Here is a 25,269-nt window from a genome sequence, read left to right as displayed (position 1 = left end):
GTCCCTCCTCACAGAACTCAATTTTAAATCGGATTTCCATACGGAGATTCTGCAGAGGATGGACGCCAGTCTGGTACGGGTGGCTGAGGCCCTGGAGCAAAATGCTGCGGCCAACGTGACCATTGGTCAGGCCCTGGCGGAAAATACCAGGGCCAACATCCGCATCGCCAATGCCCTGGAGCAGCTCGTTCGCCAGCACATGGTGGACCCGACCTCCCTTCCTGCCGGAACATCAGGATCCTCCACCTCTGGCACAACATCAGCCAATCCTCCAAATGTGCCTAGCCCTGTGCCTAGTCCAGAGGCCACAACATCTGCCTCTGGACAGGCCAGCCCGATGACATCCCGGACCTGGTCTCGCGCCCACCCTCCCCCAGCCAAACGGGGGAAAAAACGTTGACAGCACTGGCTACTTTTCCCACACTCCTTCTGTGCTTGCCCCATATTCCTTTCTGGCCAAAACTTCCCTCTCCTTTCTTGTGAATTGTTTTTAATTTTTAGATTTAAGTTTCCATACCTTTTATGTTTGCACAAAAGAAAAAATTATTGGGAATAACACTGCCAAAAATGTTTGGGGCAAAAATGTGCCTGAAAATGTTTTTAGATTCCAATAAATTTTGAAAAAATGTTCGACATTGTATTCTGACATTATTTTAGAAATGGTTTACATTTAATCCTGGCCCACAAGGCAAAAACGAGCTCCCAAAAAATTTGAACGAAATAAAAAAAAAAGGCCTCTTTAAGGAACACTTTAAAATTTACATAAGGATGCAAATTCTCCAGACAAAAGCAAAATGGAAAAATACACACAAACATGATGACATTATTGTTACAATAGCACAAAAACCAAATATCAACCAAAAAAAACAGACCAACAAATGTACGCTAATTGATTGTGTAATCCTGACATTAGCAGCTATGATTTCCACCTGCGTACGGTTTTGTGCTAACCCAAAAAACTGATTTCAAAACACATTACAAGCTGGTTTTCAATACAAAACTAATTGTTTTTCTGACAAGCCGTGATTAATCGATGAAACATCGTGGAGGGCCGGGACGGAGGAGAAGCCGTCGCCAATGTGGTTGAGTAATCCAGACCCTAAGCTGTGCGAGCAGTTTGAACGGAAAGAGGATCATCCAGTGACGTATGAGTTGGTACGAACACATTTGACGTTCGCATCAGATAATGTATGTACGCCCAAAAAACGCCTCGCCACGCCTGCGTTTTTCCATCTCCACCCCCGTCAACGCCCAAAAACGCCCTGTTCTGTCAATCACATTTGACATGTCACTTCCTGTACGCTATTTGACGATCGAGACAAAAAAAACTCGCAATATGCCGTACGCACATGCGCAGTGTTACACCGACGCATGCGCGCTTTCTCAACATCGGAATGCAACGAGCGTACTGCTGTTAACGAGCGGCTCTGAATGAGGGCCTTAGTGTGTCTTAAGTAATATTTAGTTGAATAATATTAAATGGACTTCCATTTATCTGGAATCTCTCAAGTAGTTTGATGGTTCTAAGTCACAAAAACACATTTTTTTAATTACGGAATCTTAAATGCAATCTACCAGAGTGTATTATGGTTGAACTACGAGGTCACTGAAATGTGTATCTTGGATGATAATAAGAATTGGTGTTGGAGAGAAAAAAGGTGTGGTAGTCCTACATTGGAAATCTGACAACAGTAAATAAAAAGGGAACATCTTGACAAACTGTATAATTTTTGTGGGAAAATAAATGCCATATATATAAAATAATAAAATCATTGATGCTACTAGGAATGCCAATACAAATATACAGTCCAAAATTCTAATTTATTTCCTTAAATGATTAAACAATATGGAAAAACAATCTATGCTCTTTACATATATATCTGGCAAATTAATGGTATGAAGCCTTTAACATATGTTATTAATTTGATGCTAGGTCAATTCAGTTATAATATCAATGGTAAATAATAGGGCAAAAAAATATCTTTAAAATTTTTATTTCTCAATAACCTTCTTTTGTTAGGAGTATTTCTTGCCGTTGTTGCTGCTTAAAATTATAGCTCAATTCGTATGTTTTCTGTTCAAACACAAAAACAACATTTACTATATTTGTTTTATTACTATATTTGTTATTTTTATTAAGTTTGTATGTATATCTGACATGACTCTGATGCTATTTAAATAATTTTTAAATAAATAAATTAAAAAAATATAATTAGCATTATGTTTATTCTTTTTTTTACAGCTGAATATAATTGTAAACAGTTTTTACATAGGACTAAAACTTATATGGCTATTATAAGGGGGAAAAGTCAAACAATTGACCAGTATATAATTAAAATTATTTCAATTATTAGTCATGCGTTTTGAAAATTAGACATAAAGCTTATGGATAATTTGCAACTGCACCCTAAATGTGATGTTGCAAAACATTTAATTAATATGAAAACAAAAAATACTGTACTATACACTGTCAGTTTTATATTTATTTTTTTTATTTCATGATAGTTACAATATTTCAAATAATGCTCCAAAGTTAATATGCTACTTTATAAAGCATATACAGTAGTAGAAATATACACCAAATCTTGTATTTTTTAGTGATTTACATTTACCTGCAATTAATTTACTCTACTAAATGGAGATGTGAATCTCCATTTTTTAAAGCCTCACAGAAAAAAATCATCATACAGTATATCACTTAAAAACAAAAATCGACTATTCCTGCATAGTGAAATTCAGAGAAGGTGGAATATATTAAAGGGTCATTTTCATAAATTCATTTGAAAATCTCTAACATATGTGATAAATTAAAAAAAGTAATATACTTCATATAAAAGAAGATAGCTATAAGGTAAGTTAGGTCCTTAAATAGTTTTCTAATGTTACTTAAAGTAGTCACAAGATAATTTCTGGTAGACCCTGGACTCTTTTCCAAGCTTTTTAATCTCAATGCGGAGTTCAGGTCTGAGGAGGGAGTAATAGCAGACAAAGAAACACATATGAGTGTACAAAGTACTTCTAAAGGGCACACTAGATATCAAACATTTAAGAGGTATATGACATTAAATGGTATTAGTTTATATACAAACATTTAGACCTACATCACAATTATGACATACAAAAATAACTATACAGAGAGGACAAAATGTCCTGGTGGATTATCACTCTAAGTTAATTAGATTAATTAAATATCAACATGGATTTCAGTATAACCCTGGGCGAATTGCCCACAAAAAGATAAAACCAATAGGATTATCTTAATGTCAGAGTGTTCTGAGAATATTAGAGATTCATGAAAGAAAGCATAAATATAAGTGAAAAAAAAATATAAGGAAAAATAACAGTCAAAAGGACACTCAGTTTAAAGTAAATGACACCCACTCACTATGATGAAATAAATGTTTTTCTTCAGTGAGCATCAAGCATCATTATGTACTTTTAGTACCATATAAAGGTGGATGACAAATGAATTAATATTACTGCTAGAGCTACATACCCCATTCCCCTAGAGGGAGTCATAGCAACCATATATTTAGGTCCTTTAACAGGTCTCTGTGGTGTCATGCTTGGACTTGGTCCTTTGGCTTAAGTGTCTCTCCTAAGCACAGGATTGCAAAGTATTGTATTAGTGGTATTGACAAAGTGGCTTCGGTGATCAGGTATGAAACTATAATGCTCTGTCAAAATCTAGGGGTTAAAGGACCCCTAGATTTTCCATATGCGAGTGTACCATGTGAAATGAGTTTATAAAGATAAGGGCTGGTAAAAATAGGCTTCGCTCAGGATAAACCTGCAATCCATACACTGCAAATGCAGCAAAATATATTTTTCCAACACATACCAATTGATCTACAGTAAAAGGACTCACCAGCAGATAATTTAAAAAATATTTGGGATGTATTTGTTAGTAATTCTGGTATCGTAATCCTACTGACCAATCTCAGCTGGCTGGAGCTGCAGCCTTTGCTAATGGTCTTTTGTCCCTTCTCCAGAACTACTGTAAAATATTGCATGAAAGACACTATAAATGTAACTAGCCACTTTATGAATACTGATTATAAAACAACAGCTACAAAACAAGCCCAGTTTAATAGTATTCAAATTTAGCTTCTCAGATTAGAGCAGGGATGAGGAAAAAAGATTGAAGAAACCCAGGGGAAGCCAGACAGTCCAGACTGGCAGACAAATGGAAAAGGACCAAGCAGCTGTAGCATGTTTTCACTGCCTTGAAAGAGGAAATGGAAAATCACTGTGTTCTTAGTGCCAGACCCAGCAGCGGAATCTTAACCCTTTTCTACCCTCACAACCACAATCACACCATCGACTAAATCCTGAAAGTAAAATATAATTTTAACAGTCCTTTAAATTTATGTACAGTAGATTAATCATTATTATTTGCACGGTTTCTGGGAAAACTGTATAATATATAATAGACAAGGTTGCTTCTGAGTCTATTTTCATCTTCACCTTTTATTAATCTGACAGTCACAGCTGTTGTTATGTCTAAACAGCCCTGAACACAGTATTTTACAGCCTTTGACTGTGGTCATTGGTCCTAAAACTGACAATTAAGCTTATATCCCAATTGTGCTACTGTTGTTAACCTCGTTTAATCAATTAAGCCTTGTTTCCTATTGATTACAAACAAGGTTTATTGTAATTTCCATAGAAAATAAGTATACAGTATTAGCTGCACTGCAAGAGAGATTGATAGTCCCTTACAATGTCCAGAGCAAAGTCCAAATGTGATTAAGTATACAATTTGTCTAAAGCAAATAATCCAGTTAACATAACTGTTGATCCTATCATACCTACCCTGATGAAAAAAACTGACTTTAATCTTATTAACTCAAAATTGCTCAAATCCCCATTTTTCCTACGGAAGAATTATTCTGCAGACACATTTCTAAAATATAAATTAATTAAAAAAATGAAAAAAAAATGATTAAGCAAATAAAAATAAACAGTAATGTCACATAGATGGTGTAAACATTGGTGATAATATAAAATATTAACCTCTAGGATGGGAAATAATCAGTTCCAGATAACATTATAGTTAGTCATCCATCTTGAATTTATACCCGAATGAATGAGAAACAGAGAAAAACTCTACATTTGCAATAATTAAATTGCAGTTTAACGAGGGAAATAATGGATATGGATAATTACTATACAAACCTCAGTGAAGCCATGTGAGCTGACCAGTCACTTGAACAACAGCTATCACTGCAGATCCTGTACCAATGTTAGATAGATGTCATTGCTGTATTAAGAAGCATCTAACAGTCACATTCAATGAACATTCTGTAACATTGGTGACTGGCCTTAGATTAGCAGTATAATAATAAGGTTTTTTGAAAAAAATTTAGGGGAATACAGTATTTAGGAATGTACCACTGCAATATTCAGCTGTCCACTTTCCTGGAATTTGCAGTAATTATTGCAAATTGTTTCTACACACCTCTACAGGAAAAACTGGTATGTTGGTTGCCCCAAGGTGCTGTCTCCGCCACTAATGCATTTCCTCACTACAGAGACTTCTTCAGACACATAAGCATACTAAAAGAATGCCCTGTATTTAAGCACCTTGGAGGTCACCAGATCTAATGAATTAACTCTCAGCTGTGAGCACACTAGAATAGCCAGAGCCATTTAAAAAAAAATTCTTTAACTTTTAAAAAATATTAGGCCAATTATCTTGTCAAAATATTATTTAGAAAATAATAAAATTAAGAAATACATTTTAAAAAATCAGCATTTTCAAATACAGTACTCACCTAGTTGTTTTGACACAAGCAATACAACCAGATCTAAAAGCTATATGCGCACAAGGCAGCCATTAGGTGGTAGAGGCAGTATTAATGCACTGGGCCCTGGCAGATGATCCCTCCTGTGAACTATTTTTTTACTGAAAGGCATGTCTTTCTCTGCCCCATCCCTCATGTGTTTTTCATTTCCTCTCCCTATTTGTGCTTCTGCCCCCATTCCTCCCCATGTGTGCCTCTGACTCCTCTCCCAATCTGTGCCTCTAACCCCTCTCCCTGTGTGTCCCATCCCTTCCCATGTGTGCCTCTACCCTATACCTCACCATGTGTGCTTCTGACCCTGCCTCCCCATGTGTGCCTCTGACCCCCTACCCCATGTGTGACTCTGATCCCCTCCCCATGTGTGCCTCTGCCCCATCACTCCTCCTGTGTGCCTCTGCCCCCACCTCATATGTGCCACTGCCCTTACTGTAGTTCTCAATGTGGGCCTCTGACCCCCATCCCCATGTGTGCCTGACCCCCCTCTCCATGGTTTCCTCTGCACCATCCCTCCCCATGTGTGCCTCTGACCCCCTTCCCATGTATGTTTCTGCCCCCTCACCATGTGTGCCTCTACCACATGTGTGCTTCTGCCCATTCCTTCCAAATGTGTGCCTCTGAACCCCTCCCCATGTGTGCCTCTGACATCCCTACCCATGTGTGCCTATGCCTCTGACCCCCCTCCCCATGTGTACCTTAGCCCCACCCCTCTCAGTGTGTACCTCTGAACCCTCTCCATGATTGTGCTTCTGAAACATCCCTCCCAATGTGTTCCTCTAACCCCCTTACCCAGTTTTGATCTTGCCTTTACCAACATCCACAACATCCCCAACTGTGCTTTCTCCCTTGCCATGGCTGGTGGCTGCTGATCAGAAGTAGCACAGATGAACGGAGGCAAGGCCAAGTTTATTGCCATTATACAACCTAAACATTTTTATTAATGTATCAGTTGGACTTTTTCTCATTCTAAATGGTTACTGTAGTCTGTAACCCTGCACATGTTATTACTGTAGCAGTGAGTAATAGCATGCACATGCTCTGTGCACCAGGATCCATGCTATACCACTGCATCCACCAGGTCAAAGGCCAGGGTCCCTGTCTGTTTCTTCTATACTTGGCTCCACAATTTCTAAAGATGGTCCTGTATGCACATGATTGTTTATTTAACTAAAATCTTAAAAGAATCTAACAGAAAGTCAAATCCTTATTCTAGATTATTTAAGATAATATGGTAAAATGTCTACAATAAATTATTCTTATTTCTAAAATACATAGAACTAATAATGAATAGTTCAGATTTAATTTCAATTATTAGGCTATCCCACTGTACTATTTGATATAGATCACAGTCACAAGGAGAAAACTAATTTTCAGTAGCAAGCTAAATTCACCTGATTATCAGGTGTGATATGCTAGAGAGCAGTTAATGCACTGCAAGTATCAAAAATCCAGACACTTTCTCTCTATAAAGGATCTCTCTATCGCTCTCTCTCTCTCTTCAAAAAGTAAATCTATATAGTGTGGTAGAATGAGGCTAGGTGGCATTGGTAAGCCACTGATTCTATGCTGTGAGGGTTGGATCTTCCCACAAAAGTTTAAAAAAAAATGTAACCACACCTATGGGCTGCCATGAGGACAGGGCCACTGGCCATACCTGCAACTAGGCAGGACTTTTAGACTTTTATGAAGTGATGACTATCTGATCCTTGTTAAAATGGGCTGATATAGTGAGATAGTGGCCTGAATGGGGGCTAGTATGTTCATTATTTTCTTTTACTTTATGCTGAGAACATTAAAGCAACATTTACTTATGAAAACCCATCCTCAACACAGATCAGTACAAAATGCTTCTAATTCAAACAATGGTATCTGTAATTAAAAATTGTTAATAATATTGAGATATCAAAGCAAAAGAGTAATTGTGTCTTAAATAGGTTTTCAATAGCACTCCAGCCATGTAAGAGTCCATAATATGGGTAAGGACTACACATTATCACCAGGATAAAAATTTAGGTTTCCAGAGCACAAAGAACATGTATCTCAGATAATATAAATAAATACATAAATTGTGAATATATCATAATAAATTGCCATCAATATTGTCAAAGATAATTTATGTCTAATAATTTCTTAGCCTCTTAACTTGGCTCTTAGGAGTATAATGAAGCCAGGGTGTATAGTGATTACTTTAACAATATAAATAGTTACTGGAGTCTCCTGGTTTCGGATAGTTAGCGTATACTATATTCTAACCCTTTCCACAAATCTAATGGAATCAATATGAGGGTACACTAAAAAAGCTGGATGTGCTTAAGAATCACAATTAAAGTTTTAAATAAAAAAATTACTTGGATCAACCTAGTAAACTTTAATGCCCACAGAAAACAATAAGTTAACGCATCAAAGAAGACAGAGTTTTCTTAATCCAAAAGAAGTGTCCCTATCTTAGAATAACCTTGTACAGTTTATATCCGCCAAAAGGCAGTACATATAAAAAGCATCTTTCATATTTCCTATATTCATGACAGCCAGCCAGCTTAGAGCAATTCATTCCACAATAAGGTACTGTGAATAAGACAAAATACTGATCTCTATATCTCCAAAGAATGTAGGGGATTTTCAATAAAGATAATCATCCGTAATGAACATACATGGCTGCACAGATAGAACGAATACTAGCTTCACAATTATCTTAGTCACAGCTAGTCAATTTAAATACTTATTAGTGCTGTACAGCACTCCAATAGAAATTTGTCACCAAATGTTTCCAAAAAATATTCCAAATACACACAAATTAGAACAAAGGATAAATAACAGGTGCACTGGATGATGTCAACAATTTATTAAAATATACATTTTATTTATTATTCATTTAACTCTTCCACAAAGAAATATATACACAATTTGTTTGTATAAAACACATAATCCAAATGGAGTTCAAGAAAAGTGACTAATGTGTTCCTCCACTAATTGGTATTTTAGTTTCTTTAGGGGATGACCATTTCCACCTTTGCCTGGTCTTACATAAATACAAATTAATCAATCAAACAGAACACATTTTGATCATAAACAATTAAAACTTATTTTATTCATAAAAACAGTAGTTGCACATAGATTCATCAATAGTAACATTGCTATCTTAGATACAGCACAATGATTACTTCAAAGATAATGGTAGTGTGAATGACAGTATAAACTGCGGTATATTTTATATAATCAAAGCCACACTCATGCTTGTTCCTGTGAGACTAATTTGTATTGTATAGAAAAGTTAAGTAAACAAAAGCTGAATATAATATAAGTAAAATTATATATATAAACACAAAAAATAGTTAGCATCCTGAACATTTCAATTAAAACTGCACACTCTAAAGAATAAAGCAATCACGTACCCTTAAAATGCCAGGCTTCCTGGGTAAATAATATTAAACCTTTGTCTTTAATCAAGCAGTGAATATACATAGAATGCAAGGTATAAGAAATCTGAAGATAGTTTATTTAAAATCTTTTTTTTAAGTGTTACTCTTGTTTCAGAAACTTAATATTAAGAGAGCAAAAGGTATGCCAACATAATGAACTCCACAACAACACTTAATCAAACATATTACAAAAGTTGATTGAGGTTTCATAAAATGTTTATATTCCCACATTTGAAAAAATTAAAACCTTCCATAGAGGTTAGTACAATCTAGTTGACCAAAATCATTTATGTTATGCTTATTTTTTTAGATATTCAAAAGACTATCTTTACATGTTAAATTAAGTCTGAAGGTGGTATCTAAATATTTTTTTATTTAAAATCCTTTTAATATTCAAAACAAAAAAGCTATACTAAAACACAAATGCCATATATATATCCTCTCCAGTGCTCTAGATTATACTTATGCTTCAAAAGGAAGTTTCTATTCAATTTAGAAAACTAAAGAAAAACAGATTTCATAAGAATTTCCTAGCTTACTTAAAGAAAGCATTGTCATGTAATTTCTACTCTTACAAATATTATTCTTCCACTATCTTAAATAATTATTATTGTAATTAAGAATACTATTAATACCATTACAATCCACTTTTATATGGTAGGTCCTCATAGTAATTAGTCCACCACTTGATAAAAGAACAATATCAAGAAAATAAATTTGTAATGCAATGTGTGACATTTAAATAATAAACAAAAGAATATAAAATCGTATTTTCAATATACAAAACCTGTTAAATAGAACTGGGTTATATCTGAAGGGGCTAATCCAAATATGGTGAGCCCATATATAGATTTTAAAAACTCTTAGTGAAACTAGTACTAATGGAAGTCCCCACTGTTGGATAGAAGGTAAAATTGTGTAACAAAATAAAACTGAATGAAACCAAAATATATTCAAGTTTATGTGCTTGAGACCTCTTTTATAAGAAAATTATATACCTGTTTCAAGTAGGATGTTTGTATAAAGAGACTCTACATTGCATTTCAAAGATGTTAATGCAATTTATAACTAATTCAAAATAGTAGTATATCCTTTTACTATGAGTAACATTTTTAAGGTACACAGTATATTAAACTGACATTGTGACTTATTTAAAGTATCCAATTTATTGTTTTCTTGAAATCCAGATCATTTGTTGAACATTTGTCATAATTGTGAGTAAATTTAACATCATTGCAATTAAAGTATGAAACAAAACTAAGTGCTTAATCAGAATACATATTACAAATAGTAAACAAAGCATCTATAAAACATCTGTAGGGCATAATGGGGATCATTCAGACCCACTCGCGAGCAGCAGCAGCCCGCTCGCAAGTGGGTCAATGGTCCCCACTGCGCATGCGCACGACCCGGCGAGCGAAGGACATTCCATCGCTCGGGGTCTCGCATCAAAGGGGGTGTGCTGTCGATGTTGATTGACAGCACGCCCCCTTTGGTGGGCGTTCCGGGGGCGTGCCTGCCAGACGGAGGCATTCCTATGGGAACGCCTGCCGTCTGAAGCCGGCCCCAATGACATCACTAGTGATGTCAGTGGAAGTGATTTTGGCTCTGATAGAGCCAAAATCACTCCTGGCCTTGCGGTTGAGAAACCCGACCACAGGGTGGTCAAGACCATCGCGACCATCTTGTTGGACGCTCGTATATGCTGTGGGTGGTGACCCACAGCTATACGAGCATCCAGGAGGATGCTCCATTTTACTGGAGGTGGGCCCTGATTCAGAGTGAGCGCTCTGGTCAGAGCGTCTGGCTCTGAATCAGGGCCAATGTTTGTTCCAATGGGACCTTGTGAAATAAATTGATCACTTAATTGATCCATAAATAGATTAGTGAAACTTGGTGTGAATATGGTACCCATAGCTGTCCCCAATATTTGCAAATAACGTTTACAATCAAATATAAAATAAATGTGCGACACAATAAAAGAGATAGAATATAAGAGAAATTCATATTGTCTGAGCTCTCACTATTACTAAAAAGACACCTATTAACCATCAACACCACTGCTAGATGTGACATGTGGGTATATAGAGCCTGAACATCTAATGGTAGAAATCATTAGAAAACTCTCCATTCCATATTGTTAGTCATTTTCAATATTTGAGCTGTATACTTTATGTGGGATTGAAGAGAGGCAATGTAAAAGGAAAATAATCAACATAAATTGTTTGAATTGATGATTAAATAGAAATAATCCAATACAGTAATACTGCATATGTTTAATAAATCAGTTTCTAAGTGACTGTAATACATATGTCCAATCAGTGAAGACGTTAGGTAATTATACTTACAGAAATGTACAGGATCTTAGAGCTATGAATAACATAGTTTTATTAATTTTCCCACAGTGCCCAATGCTTTAACAATACAATCTAGCATTCCATCTATGACAAAGTACTTTACAGTAATAAATCAGAATATTATTTTATTCCTATACATTCTCTTTGCATATTCAGCAATGCACCTGGACCAAATTGTCACAGGGGTATGTGTTTCTTTTTAGAATGTGAATGATTGCAAAACTATTTTTTTTTATATATATACTTACTTGCTTTAAAGTGTGATAAAATTTCTAAAGAAATATTGCAATTATGCTTCCCAACAGTAGACTATCTAGGTCATGTACTCAAGATATGATCCAGACCACAATCAGAATTCCTAAGTGATAAAAAAAAAAAAAAATTAATTTTGGCCATGACTGGTTATTGCAGTTGATAGTCTTTTAAACATTGATAATTGATGCCATTGAATGTGTCTGATCCTTTAACTTGGGAAAAAGATGTTGAGGAAGTATATTCCTCCTACAGGCAGAAACTGAATAGCTTCTAACATTTTCATTATCTGTTTACGCTATACACTTTTATCTTTTCAGGTATAATAGACATAGTTTTGCATCATGGGTATTGACACAGAAGCATGTGTATAAAAACTTCTCTATAAATTAGTACAGAAATTTACTTTATTTGGTAGATCATGTTTATAATCAATCATGGAGGTTGTGGCAGTTGCTGTCATACTCATGAAATTAGGTAAGGGAAATTAGGTAAGTGGGACAGACTTGCTATTTAAATATTAAAAATATTAAAATATAACTGTTATTATGTCATTTTAAACAGTTTCTCTATCAAATGTGTAGAAAACAAAACAAATACATATATTGGAAATTTTGTGTACGAGCCATCAAGTGAAATGCACCATATGGTGCTGGTCTGTGAAAGGACATGTATCTGGGCAGGACTCCTGGTAATTATTGGTATTCCCCAACTTGGTTTAATATATATGTATCTATGCAACACCTGCATTGGTTTTATCATTCATCAATGATGTTTGCCAGCTAAAGCATTCATGTGTGGAACTATTCTATACAATGCATTTGGAATATTAAGTCATACATTGTTAATAACATTAATTTATGTTATTTATATCTTACCTTTATCATCTTTATATATCAGGTGAATGCTCATTGAAACAGGGAACAACCGGATCTTGCAGTGGGTAATCCTGCTAAGGTGTTTTGTCCCCCTACTGTCCAAAAGCAGATTCACCACTTTTCCTCATTTCTAGATCAGGGATTAGCACACTGGCGCTCCAATCCCCTGTTCACTGCAATTTAGCACACAGGGAGGCATTAGAAATGAGTTTCCTATACACCCTGATGTGCTCTGTGGTTCCCATCTACTCACAAGAGCTATCTACAAAGCTCTATCAATATACATTTCTGCTTTACTGATTAAGTGCACATGTGAAAAACGTGCTTTTGGAGCAAAATTTTAATACTGTTGTTTGCTACCAAAGTGTATTTCAGCCTACAAGAATAGGCTCACATTTATAAGATATTGCATTTGAACAGCAATTGTATATGTGTATGTATTATGTATAACTATATCCTCCCTGCATGTCAGGGTAATTTCTGACCCTGGGATACAGAGTACCAAATTTCTATTACAATTATATGGAGGATCAACTTCTATATTTTGATGCTTTGATGAGTGTTATTAGAATGCGGTTGCAAGAAATATACATTTTGTTGCATTTATGAGTTATCTTAACTTTTTGATGATATATAAACAGTATGTTACTGGTCTGACTCCATCATTGAAATAAGAATTCACAATCAGACTTAGTAAAATTGTTTTATTGCTCACCCCTAAGAAAGCTACTATAATAATTCATAATTCATATGGTCTCCATTACACAAGGGAACCCTATATAGGTAAAATTATATACAGTATACACATTATCCTGAAATATATTGTTTGTTTTGTTTGTACCCATTTGATATATTATATTTTTTAAACAACCTAATAAAAGTTATATTTTAATATTTTTCATATTTATTTAGCAAAGTGTGCCCCCCAAAGAATATGAGATATGGTAAGAACTTACCCTTGTTATCTCTATTTCTACGAAGTCCATAGGGTTCCACAAGATACCTTGGGGGTATAGGTGATGACATCAGGCATCGGGCACCATAGAGTTAAGTTTTCAGTCTCCCAGGATGCACTAGGGTCCCCCTCCTATACCCCGCCCCCGAGCCAAGGCATCTCAGTTACGTACCAAGCCATAGGCCGGAGGAGGAGAAGGAAGAGAGAGAAGAAAGATCTGGACACACATAAGAATCACATTCTCACCAGATGGAGACAGAAAAACCGGTGACCAGAGTAAAGCCCATCTGCAGCACAGGTGCGACAGGGCGGGAGTCCTGTGGAACCCTATGGACTTCGTAGAAATAGAGATAACAAGGGTAAGTTCTTACCATATCTCATATTTTCTTCTTCATGGTCCATAGGGTATCCGCAGGATACCTTGGGGATGTCCCAAAGCAGTATCCTTCAAGGGTGGGGACGCTCCTGTGCTGAAAGGAGAATCCGCCGCCTGAAGGAAGCATCCTGAGAGGCAAAGGTGTCAAACGCGTAATACCTCACAAATGTATGGACCGAGGACCAGGTGGCAGCCTTGCAGATCTGGACTGCAGAGGCACCACATTGAGCTGCCCATGAAGGACCAACAGACCTAGTGAAATGAGCCCTCACAGAGGATGGAACCGGCAGGCCTTCATGAAGATAAGCTTCTGAAATGGCCATACGGATCCAAGCTGCCAAAGTTTGCTTTGAAGCAGGCCAACGCTTTTTACGGAAGCCATAGAGGACAAACAAGGCGTCCGACTTCCTAAAAGAAGAAGTGCGGTCAACATAAATCCTTAAGGCCCGCACAACGTCCAAAGTGGCCTCACCCACCAACAGGTCAAGTGAGTTAAAAGCCGGCACAACTATTTCCTCGTTGATATGAAAATGGGAAACAACTTTGGGAAGAAAATCAGGACGAGTGTGCAGCACCGCCCTGTTCCCATGAAAAATCAAGAAAGGGGGTCTACAAGAGAGAGCCCCTAAATCAGAAACACGTCTGGCTGAAACGATGGCCAGAAGGAAAATAGTTTTAGCTGTCAGCCATTTAAGATCCACTGAGCCCAGTGGTTCAAATGGCGGTCCCTGGAGAGCCCTCAGGACCACAGCTAAATCCCAAGGCACCACCGGTGGAACAAATGGCGGCTGAATTCTAAGAACACCTTGCATAAAGGTGTGCACATCAGGGATTGTAGCAGTCCTACGATGGAACCAGACACACAGGGCAGAAACCTGCACCTTTAAAGAAGCAAGGCGAAGCCCATGGTCTAGTCCCGCCTGTAGGAAGGCTAGCACTCTAGACAGATGGAACTCCCGAGGTGCATAACCTCTCGGTCAACACCATTGGAAGAACGTATGCCACACACGATGGTATATTCTTGCAGAAGACGGTTTCCGAGCTCTCAGCATAGTGCGTACTACAGAGCTGGAAAACCCCCTGGACCTTAACATGGCCGTCTCAACAGCCACGCCGTCAAAGACAGCCGAGTCAGGTCCAGGTGAAGACAAGGACCCTGTGACAGTAGATCCGGTCGTAGCGGAAAGAGATAGGCAAACTGGAACGTCCACTGGAGGGACAGAGCATCCACCAGAGACGCCTTTTCGTCTCTTGTGCGAGACCCGTACACCGGCAACTTGTTGTTGTGCTGTGATGCCATGAGGTCAAACTCTGGAAGACCCCACCTGTCCACCAGAAGTTGAAAGACGTCCTGGTGCAGAGACCATTCCCCCGGATGAACGTCCTGGCGACTGAGAAACATGGAGCCCAGTAACCTCATCGCCGAATGCAGAGACACCCGGCGACTCTGCAGACAACTTCGCACCCTCAACTGTAAGGCAGAGATCTTTTCCCTCGTCACAAAGATCCTTTGCTGTCCGGAGTCCAATAAGGTTCCGAGGTGCAGAATCCTCTGAGACGGGATCAGGGTGGACTTCTGCCAGTTTATTAACCAGCCGTGCCGTTGGAGTACTGCAATCGTCAGGTCCAAGTGGCGTAGAAGGAGCTCTGGAGATCCTGCTACCAACAGAAGGTCATCCAGGTACGGCAACATGCGGACTCCCTGCAGCCGCAGGGAAGCCGCCATGACCGCCATAACCCTGGTGAACACACGTGGTGCTGTCGCCAGCCCAAAAGGTAACGCCCGGAACTGGAAATGATCGTTGCGGATTGCAAACCTGAGGAACTGTTGATTGTGTAAAAGAATAGGGACATGCAGGTAAGCGTCCTGTATGTCCAACGACACCATGTAATCCCCAGGTTCCAGCGCCAGGATGATGGACTGTAGGGTCTCCATCCAAAACCTCGGCACCCCCAAGGACTTGTTGAGTGCTTTGAGGTTGAGGATCGGACGGTACGACCCATTGGGTTTCTGCACCAAAAACAGATTGGAATAGAAACCCTGGCCCCTCTGGGAGAATGGAACAGGCACTATAACTCCAGCCTGGAGCATAGTGTGCAAAGCCTTCCTCAGTTCCATGGATTTGTTCCGGTCTGATGGAAGACCCGTGGTGAAGAATCGGGATGGAGGCCTGTGCCAGAAGGAGAGGGCATACCCGTGAGAAACCACCTCGAGAACCCAAGTGTCTGTCGTGGCAACCGACCAACACTGGGCGAACTGCAGCAGGCGGCCTCCCACTCTGAGATCCCCCAAAGGGAGGCCCGGACCGTCAGGCTGCAGGTTTGTCATCGGACTTAGGGGCCGGACGTCTGGTACTCCAGGCCTGCTTCCGGGGCTTTGCCGATTTTTGGGGGCCAGTCTGATGGGGAAAGGACTGTGCTTTAGGCCTACCCTGGGCCCTGTAAGGCCGAAAGGATGACGTACCTGAACTGGAAGGAACTGCAGCAGACGGGAGACATGCTGATTTGGCTGCCGCCAGCGTGGCTACAATTTTGTCCAGATCCGGACCAAATAGGACTTCTCCATTAAAAGGCAAAGCTTCCAAACCCTTTTTGGAATCAGGGTCCGCCTTCCAAGATCGCAACCATAAGGTGCGATGAGCCGCCACAACTGCCGAAGAAACTCGGGAAGTCAGGGTACTGATATCTAAAGCCGCTTTGTTAATGTAAGTGGCCGAATCCCGGAGATTGCCTATCAACTCGGTCTGTTCAGCCGAACAGTCGGAATCGAAAGACGCCTCCAAACTATCAGCCCAGCGCTCCATAGCTCTGGCTACCCAACAAATGGCCATAGCCGGCCTGGCTGCCCCCCCCCCTCGAGGGAATAAACGGACTTCAGGCAGATTTCCACCTTATGGTCCGTGGCATCTTTTAAGGAGGACATGGACAACGTGGCACTTCGGACCAGGCGTGTCACATGAGAATCCACCTGTGGCGGGGATTCCCACTTAGCAAAATAATTGTCCGCAAATGGATAAGCCACTGCTAAATGTTTTTGAGGCTGATACCGTCTGCCAGGAGGTTTCCACGCTTCCTCTAAGTGGTCCACCAATTGACCCAAAAGAGGAAACACTGTGGCGTCATCCTTAACATCTTTGAAAAAGGCATATTTGGATTTTGAGACCGGAAGTCTTCATCCTCAATAACTAAAGCTGTGCGGACTGCACGAATAAGGCCAGGTATATAAACCTTAGACTTAGCGTCCGACTCTTTAGTACGGAGATGTTCTTGGTCCGACAGACCCAGAATCTCCCCATCATCGGTCATCCCCTCGTCATCCTCATAAGGAGTAGACAGAGACGCCACCGGCCGCTTGTGAGGCCGTAACACGGACTCTCCTTGTAACACGTCTGACAAATGCTGCACAGAACTTGTCAGAGAATTAACCCACGTGGGCTCCTGAGAGACCTGAGGAGGGGAAATAGGGAGACTGTGGGGTACCATCAATTGTCTCGGGAACCCCTACATGGGTGACAACACCACTGACTGATGGGACAATCCCATTTGAGGGAACGCAGGTTGCGGAGCTAACTGGCCCACTAGGGTTGTAAGCGCTTTAGAGAAACAAGCCCAGGGTGGTTCCTGTACCGGGGCCGTGACAGTAATTGGCCGCGTCAATAAAAAACACGGCCGACATAGCCCCTCCGCGCTGTCCTCCCACTCCGCTATAGGTACCTTACATGTAGTATACAGAAGCTGGAGAGGAAAATCACTTTCAGACATGATGGCAAGTATGTGACCCCTCTCACTGATACGCATTAGTATAGTGAGAGAACCGCCCTGCAATCACCGCACCGCAAGGGCTTTAGCAGAAGAAGATCAGGGACAGTGAAAAGGCTGACACTAGAAAGTGAAAGTACAGGCAGCAGACGCTAGCAGCAGTCACATACAATGCAAAGAAATCAATCCCTGCATTATCAGCGCTGATCCTCAACTACGCAGACACAGGGCCTGGTAGGACTCAGTGCTGCATACCCAGACCTGTTCCAACGGAGGAGAGGTATGCTGGGGGACCCAGACCACGATGCCACCGATCAGAAGCTTCCAGCAGCGTTCACCATGCTTCCATAAAGATGGCCACCGAGGAGCAGAGAGGAGGCCGGCCTGAGGAGGAGCGCTGCCACAGGGCCAATCGGCAGGTGCAGAGAGGGCTGTGTGCAGCGGGGGAGGCGCCGGCTGTGTACAGGGAAGGCGCGCTCCCCTGGCATGCAATTAACCCCTGGGACGCCGCAGCGCTACCGCTCAGCTCCGGTCTGCTGTCCCAGGGGGTAGTGGAAGCACAGGTCGGAAACCTGGCTCCACGCTGCAGCCAGTCCCCAGGGAACCCCCTGCATGGGGACTCTGGACCATGTTCCATCAGGGACCCACCACGGGACCCCGCTGCTTACCTGCTGTCCCCCTTGAATCCGGCCATGGTCCCAAACATCTGGGGCTAGCTATTACCCCAGATGCCTACCAGCATCCCCGGATCAGTACCGGTGTTCTGGTACTGGCGGGGGTGTAGGGAAGACAGCATGGACGTCAAGAATGACTGTCCATGCTGTACCTCCAGATGTGCAGCCACAGCTGCCTTGAAGAAAACTTCAGGGGCTATCCTTAGCCCCCCTCTAAACAGGTGCATCCGACTCCGGCCTAGTGCATCCTGGGAGGCTGAAAACTTAACTCTATGGTGCCCGATGCCTGACGTCATCACCTATACCCCCAAGGTATCCTGTGGATACCCTATGGACCCTGAAGTAGAAAAGTCTTAATTTCTCTTCTTTTTCAATAAAAACAAAGTACAGAGTGATATTTTTATTACAACCCATATATAAATCACTATTTTATTCTCTAGTTATGCATTGTCACGTTGAATATGTACTGTCTAGGAGCATGTTTATATTGCAAAGAGATTCTCAGAGCAGAAACCAATTATATGTATACCATATGTAATACATTAGTTGCACAGTAGAGGTCACTATACAGCAACATATAATATAACTGGATTTATTGCATTACCAGCTTCTCCATTTTGTTGCACATTACTAAGTAAAGACTCTCATTTCAATCTCAAATGGAAGAACAGCTCCAGAATTCTATGCCCCCACAATGCATGGGTCATATGTTAAGACATGTTTAAAATAATAAGTTTGCATGCAGTAAATTGAATGTACCTGATACACGGGATAAAATGATTTAACATTGAGCATTTGAGGATGAAAGAAGATAAAGTCAGGACAGTACAGTATATATATATATATATATATATATATATATATATATATACACTGTTAACTGCATAGCAGCTTTACAAATCACACCTCCACCACAGAATAATTGTTATACTAAATCTCAAAGATGTGGGTGTATTTGCAAACCTTTAATTGCAACATGGAAAAGGAAATGCCCGACAGAGATGATTTGGTGGGATCGGGTGTGGCTATGACCATATCACAGCCATATTGTGAATCAGGAGCCTCCCGTACCTTCAGGGAGAGTATGCAAGTATGTTGTGAGGGTGTGGGGAGCGAGACAAATAGCTTCCTACTGGCCAATGTGGTCAAAACCTAGCTGCAGTCTAACGGCACATTGCTTTTGAAGCAGCTGCATAAGCAGCCAAGGCCCGGGAATCCCCTTGGTGCTCCTGATGGTGTGTCTACTGTAAGTACAAATTTGCACCATTTAATTGAATTTATTTTTAACTCTTAAAAAGGCCCTAAATATTTGCAGTACCCCCAAAATAAATCTTTTTATACTACAGTGAACATGCTAAATACTGCAATAAGTACTTTTGGAACTTTTTTTAACATTTATCTCAAAAGTATGGCAATGGAATGCAAAAAATCACACCAGCTGACACTGATAAGTAATGGAGACTACACCAGAAATTTACTCCAACAAGGCTTGTAGTAAAATCAGGGCTCCGGAACCCCTTCCATGACTTCACATGCTGCAAAGCTGGAATCCTTTCTCTCATGCACTAGTCAGCCGATCACTCCCCCAACACGTTTCGAGTAGGTACTCTTTCTCAAGAGCATTCCATTTCTGTACTTTTGAGAAAATAATAAATGTTAATTTTTTTATATGGTAAAGCACTATTGTGGAAACTTCTTTCTTTCCCACATGCGGAGGTAACTACGTGTTAACTATATTGATCGTAGAGAGAGGATTGAAACAGGCTGATTATTGACAAGGCGATACCCGCATTAGGCAAATGGGAAGTAATTCATGTTTAGTCACAACAGCGTATTTTTTATTTCTTACACTAAATGAGACCATACATTTGGTTGTATTCCGTGAGCAAATACTGGCGTCAGGATTATCTCCAATTATTTTACTTCAATTTAGCATTGTTGGTTCTAGGGTGGAACTGAGAGAATATCCCGACAGCGTGGTATTGCTTGAAGTGTCAGATAGTGTTCATCCGCATTTACATTATTTAAATGAACATGTTGTTTTAGAATATTATCCAGTCTTAGCAATGACGAATTTATTTTAATAATTTTTCTTATTTCTTGTGCATACTTATTGTCTTGGGTTATGAACATAGCTGATCTTTCTTCTTCCTTTTTAGATTCTCTATTCTGTACCATAAGCTTGTCATTTAAGAGATAATTTCTATCTAAAAGGTGGGTACACACCTCACCGATATATATGCAGATCAACTGATCTGCAGATATATCTGCAGTCTGTGCAGAACATCTGTTCTTCATACAGACTGCCCGATTCACTGGGCGGACATTTACATGCGCCCGCCCAGGTGAGCTGTCAATCACCGCCGGACAATGCAGCAAGTGTACGGGTGGTCGGCTGACCGCCCATACACACAGCACACAGGACGATGCCCTAATATATCTGCAGCTATATTGGGCATCGGCTGTGCAGCACAGCTGACATGTCTGTGAATGATGTCGTTCATAGACATATTATTATTATTATCATTTATTTATATGGCGCCACAAGTGTTATGCAGCACCTTACACAGTATATAAACAAATAGGTGACCAAATACTTACAGTATATTACAATACAATACGACGGAGGACAAGGACATGGATAATATACATTGCTACATTAGCAACCATAACACCCACATAAGTAGCAAAGCTTAAACAGCCAAGTGTTAGGTGCCCTAGTGGGGAATAAGAAGTAGATGAAAGTAAAGTAGGGAGAAGCACAAGAGGGCAGAGGGTCCTGCTCATAAGAGCTTATATTCTAAAGGGGAGGGGCAGACAATCAGGTGTGACACAGAAGGCGGTAGACAGGGAGGAAGGAGCATATAGCAGCAAGTTAGGATGAGAGCTGGAAGGCTTTAATGAAGTAGTGAGTCTTGAGAGCCCATTTGAATGACTGTAGTGAGGTGGAGAGTCTGACGGGGAGAGGGAGATTGTTCCAAAGGTGTGGAGCTGCACGGTCAAATCTTGGAGGCGAGAGTGAGAGGAAGTAATCAGTTGGCATGAAAGGCGGCGTGCATTAGTTGAACGAAGAGGGTGGACAGGAGAGTGAAAGGAGATTAGATCAGAGATATAAATGGGAGAAGATTGGGAGAGGGCTTTGTAAGCGAGGGTGAGGACCTTGAATTGGGTTCTGAAAGGGAAGGGGAGCCAGTGGAGGGCTTGTAAGAGAGGGGAGGCAGATGTAGAGTTTTTGGAGAGGGAGATGAGCCGAGCAGCAGCATTGAGGACAGACTGGAGAGGAGAGAGATGGGATTTGGGGAGGCCAGATAGTAGGTTACAGTAGTCCAATCTTGAAATTACCAGTGAGTGTATGAGGGTTTTAGTAGCATCCTGGGTGAGATAGGGTCTGATCCTGGAAATATTTTTGAGATTAAAACAACAGGACTGTGAGAGGTTCTGGATATATGGTTTGAAGGATAGGGATGAGTCCAGTATAACTCCAAGACAGCACACTTTGGGGCTAGATGAGATAGTTGTGCCATCAATAGATAAAGAAATAGTGGGAAGTGACGTTATGGTGGAGGGTGGTAAGATGATTGGCTCTGTCTGAGACATATTAAGTTTAATAAATCGCTGGGACATCCAGGAAGAGATAGCAGAGAGACAGTTGGAGATACGAGTCAGTAGAGAAGGGGAGAGATCAGGGGAGGAAAGGTAGATCTGAGTATCATCAGCATAGAGATGATAATGGAGGTCGATAGAGCTGATGAGTTCACCTAGAGATGACTTATAGAGTGAGAATGAGAGAGTTCCAAGAACAGAACCTTGGGGAACACCTACTGAAAAAGGCTGTGGGGGGAAAAGGATTCATGAGAGGAAACAGGGAAGGATCAGTCAGAGAGGTAGGAGGGCAGCCAGGAGAGGGCAGTGTCACGTAGACCAAGGGAGTGAAGGATTTGCAACAGCAGAGGGTGGTCCACAGTGTTGAAAGCAGCAGAGAGGTCAAGGAGAATGAGCAGAGAGTAATGGCCCTGGAATTTTGCAGCAAGGAGGTCATTGCTGACTTTTGTGAAGGCAGTTTCAGTGGAGTGGAAAAAACTAAGTCAGACTGAAAAGGGACAAGGAGCGAGGGTGAGGAAAGAAAGGTGGTAAAGCGGTTGTAAACAATACGCTCAAGGAGTTTGGAGGCAAAAAGGAGGAGAGAGATGGGTCGGTAGTTAGAGAGCATATTAGGATCAATATTAGTTTTTTTCAATATTAGGTCTTTTAAGAATGGGGAGACAAGGGCATGCTTGAATGCAAAAGGGACAGTGCCTGATGAGAGGGATAGATTGAGGTGAGCAAGATGGGAGCAGGCAGAAGGAGAAAGGTAGCGGAGGAGGTGGGAGGAGATAGGGTCAAGGGGGATGGTGGAGGGGGCGGGACCAGATGAGGACATGACTTTCTCTCCAGATACAGGGGAGAAGGATGTCAGAGTCAGTAAAATGGATGGGGAGGGGTGATCCAGGAAAGGAGGAGGTGGAGAGCTAGGGGACTGGTTAGATATGATGTTGTGATGTATGGAATCAATTTTAGATGTGAAGTAGCTAGCAAAGTCAAGGGCAGAGAGCGAGGAGGGGAGATGAGGAGGGGGTGGGCAGAGGAGAGTTGAAGGTGGTGAAGAAATGCTGGGATTTGAGGACTGGGAGGACATGAGGTTCTTGAAATATGACTGTTTAGAGAGGGAAAGGGCAGGACTGTAGGATAACAGCATACATCCTAAATGGAAAAAAATCTGCATTAGAGACTGATCTTCTCCATTGTCACTCAGCGGTTCATGAACACTTTTGGAGGTATCTGGTGCATTTGGAATGCCAGGGTTGAGGTGTGGATCTGTGAGAGTGAGTAGTGATCACCGGAGCAACAGAGTCAAGAGCAGAAGTAAGGGAGGCATTGTATAGGGAAGCAGCTTGTTCAGGGCAGGAGAGAGAGAGAGGATAGGAGAGAGAAGTGAGTCAAGCAAGGAAGAAAAGGAGACTGTGTTGATAGCCTCAATGTTACGCTTAGTGATGGTGGCTTTAGGAGGTAGAGGAGGGGAAGTAGAGAGGGATAGGTTAAAAGAGAGAAGGTGATGGTCAGAGAGGGGGAATGGGGAATTGGAGTAATTGGAAATATCACAATGATGAGTGAAGACCAGATCAAGCGAATGCCCACTCACATAGGAAGATGAGGAGGTCTATTGGTAGAGGCCAAATGAAGATGTAAGGGTGAGGAGTTTGGAGGCAGAGGATCCTGTGGGGATATCAATAGGAATATTAAAGTCACCTAGGATAATGGAGTGAAGGTCTGAGCATAGAAAGTAACGGAGGCAGGAAGCAAAGTTGTCAAGGAACTTGGAGGGAGGGCCAATGGAATGGTAAATGACAGCTACTCGTACTGGTTGGAAGAGGCATATGGCATGAACTTCAAATGTAGAGAATGTAAAGGATGGTTCAGAAGGTATGAGTTGGTATGAGTAATCGGGGAATAGAAGGAGCCCAACACCACCACCATAGCGACCCCCAGGCCAGGGTGTGTGTGAGAAGGTAAGACCCCCAGAGGAGAGAGCTGCAGGAGAAGTGGTGTCAGAGGGTGAAATCCAAGTTTCAGTAATGGCTAGGAGATTCAGGGAGTTAGAGATAAAAAGGTCATGGGTGGGGACCAGTTTATTACAGACTGATCTGTCATTCCAGAGAGCACAGGACAGAGGGACAGAGTTTGTGGAAGAGATGTGAATGAGATTATCAGAGTTGCTGTAGCGTGGAGGTGAGATTAATTTTGGGGACTGAGATGAATAGAGTGTAGTGATCATGCGGGCTCCAGTGCTAGGAGAGAAACCTGTAAGAGGTGGGTAGGGAGGGAGGTTAATGAGATGTGGATGGAGGTGGGGTGAACTGACAGGGAGAGGAGGATGTAAGGAGAGATTAGCAATGTGGTAGTAGGGCCCCGGTGGGGTATAAGAAAATGAAAGTGGAATAATGGGAGGAGGGGGGAGGAAGGCAAACAGAGCAGGGGAGATAATGGGAGAAGGAAGTGGTGGAGACCAGGAGGAAAGGATAAAGGTGGAAGCAATGGGCAGAACAAAAGATTAGGTAGACACTGAGTGAAGGGGGGAGTTGAAGAGAACATGGCCATGGTAAGGATTAGGTAAATAGGGAAAGGAAGAGTTGAAAGTAGGAATGAAGAAATAATGTAAGAGAAAGTGTAGATTTCCAGAAATGCAATAAAAAGTACAATGTGGGAAAAAGTTTATTAATGAGTATAATAAAAGTGGAGATTTGATGTTAGCAGAAAATTAAAAATAAAGTAGACAGTGGTAGTAGCTAGATGATGTAAGACTAGGCACATTATTAGAGACATAAACTGACATTAATACAGATACAGTATGCATTAAGATTAAATACAGTATAAAGTATAGAGCCAGCACAAATAGTAGTAGTTGAGGCACAAGATTTTTGCAGTGTCCAAACAGGAAGGCCAGTGATGAAAGTCCTGGTTATGTAGGCTAATGGATCTTGTAGTAAGGAGATTGTGAACTCACAATGGTTGTTCAAACTTTGTTGCAGTATAGTTTTGGTTTCTGTTTCACTTCAGTTTAACGCCAGTATAACACCAAAATTAATTTAAAATATAAAGTGAACTTTTGAATTTGGCACTCCAGCCAGACTTCGAGCCTAATAATGACCCTTACATAGGAGACCTGGAATGTGAAACCACTGATTGCTAACAACCCCCCAAAACACTCCCAGTAATATGGCTAGCAGTAAATTAACTTAAGCAAACTAAAAGCACATA

Source organism: Taudactylus pleione, unplaced genomic scaffold, assembly GCF_031769625.1.
Source record: "Taudactylus pleione unplaced genomic scaffold, aTauple2 ptg000419l, whole genome shotgun sequence".
Classification (NCBI taxonomy): domain Eukaryota; kingdom Metazoa; phylum Chordata; class Amphibia; order Anura; family Myobatrachidae; genus Taudactylus; species Taudactylus pleione.
The sequence above is the reverse complement of the archived record's forward strand: the minus strand, read 5'-3'. Positions refer to the sequence as shown.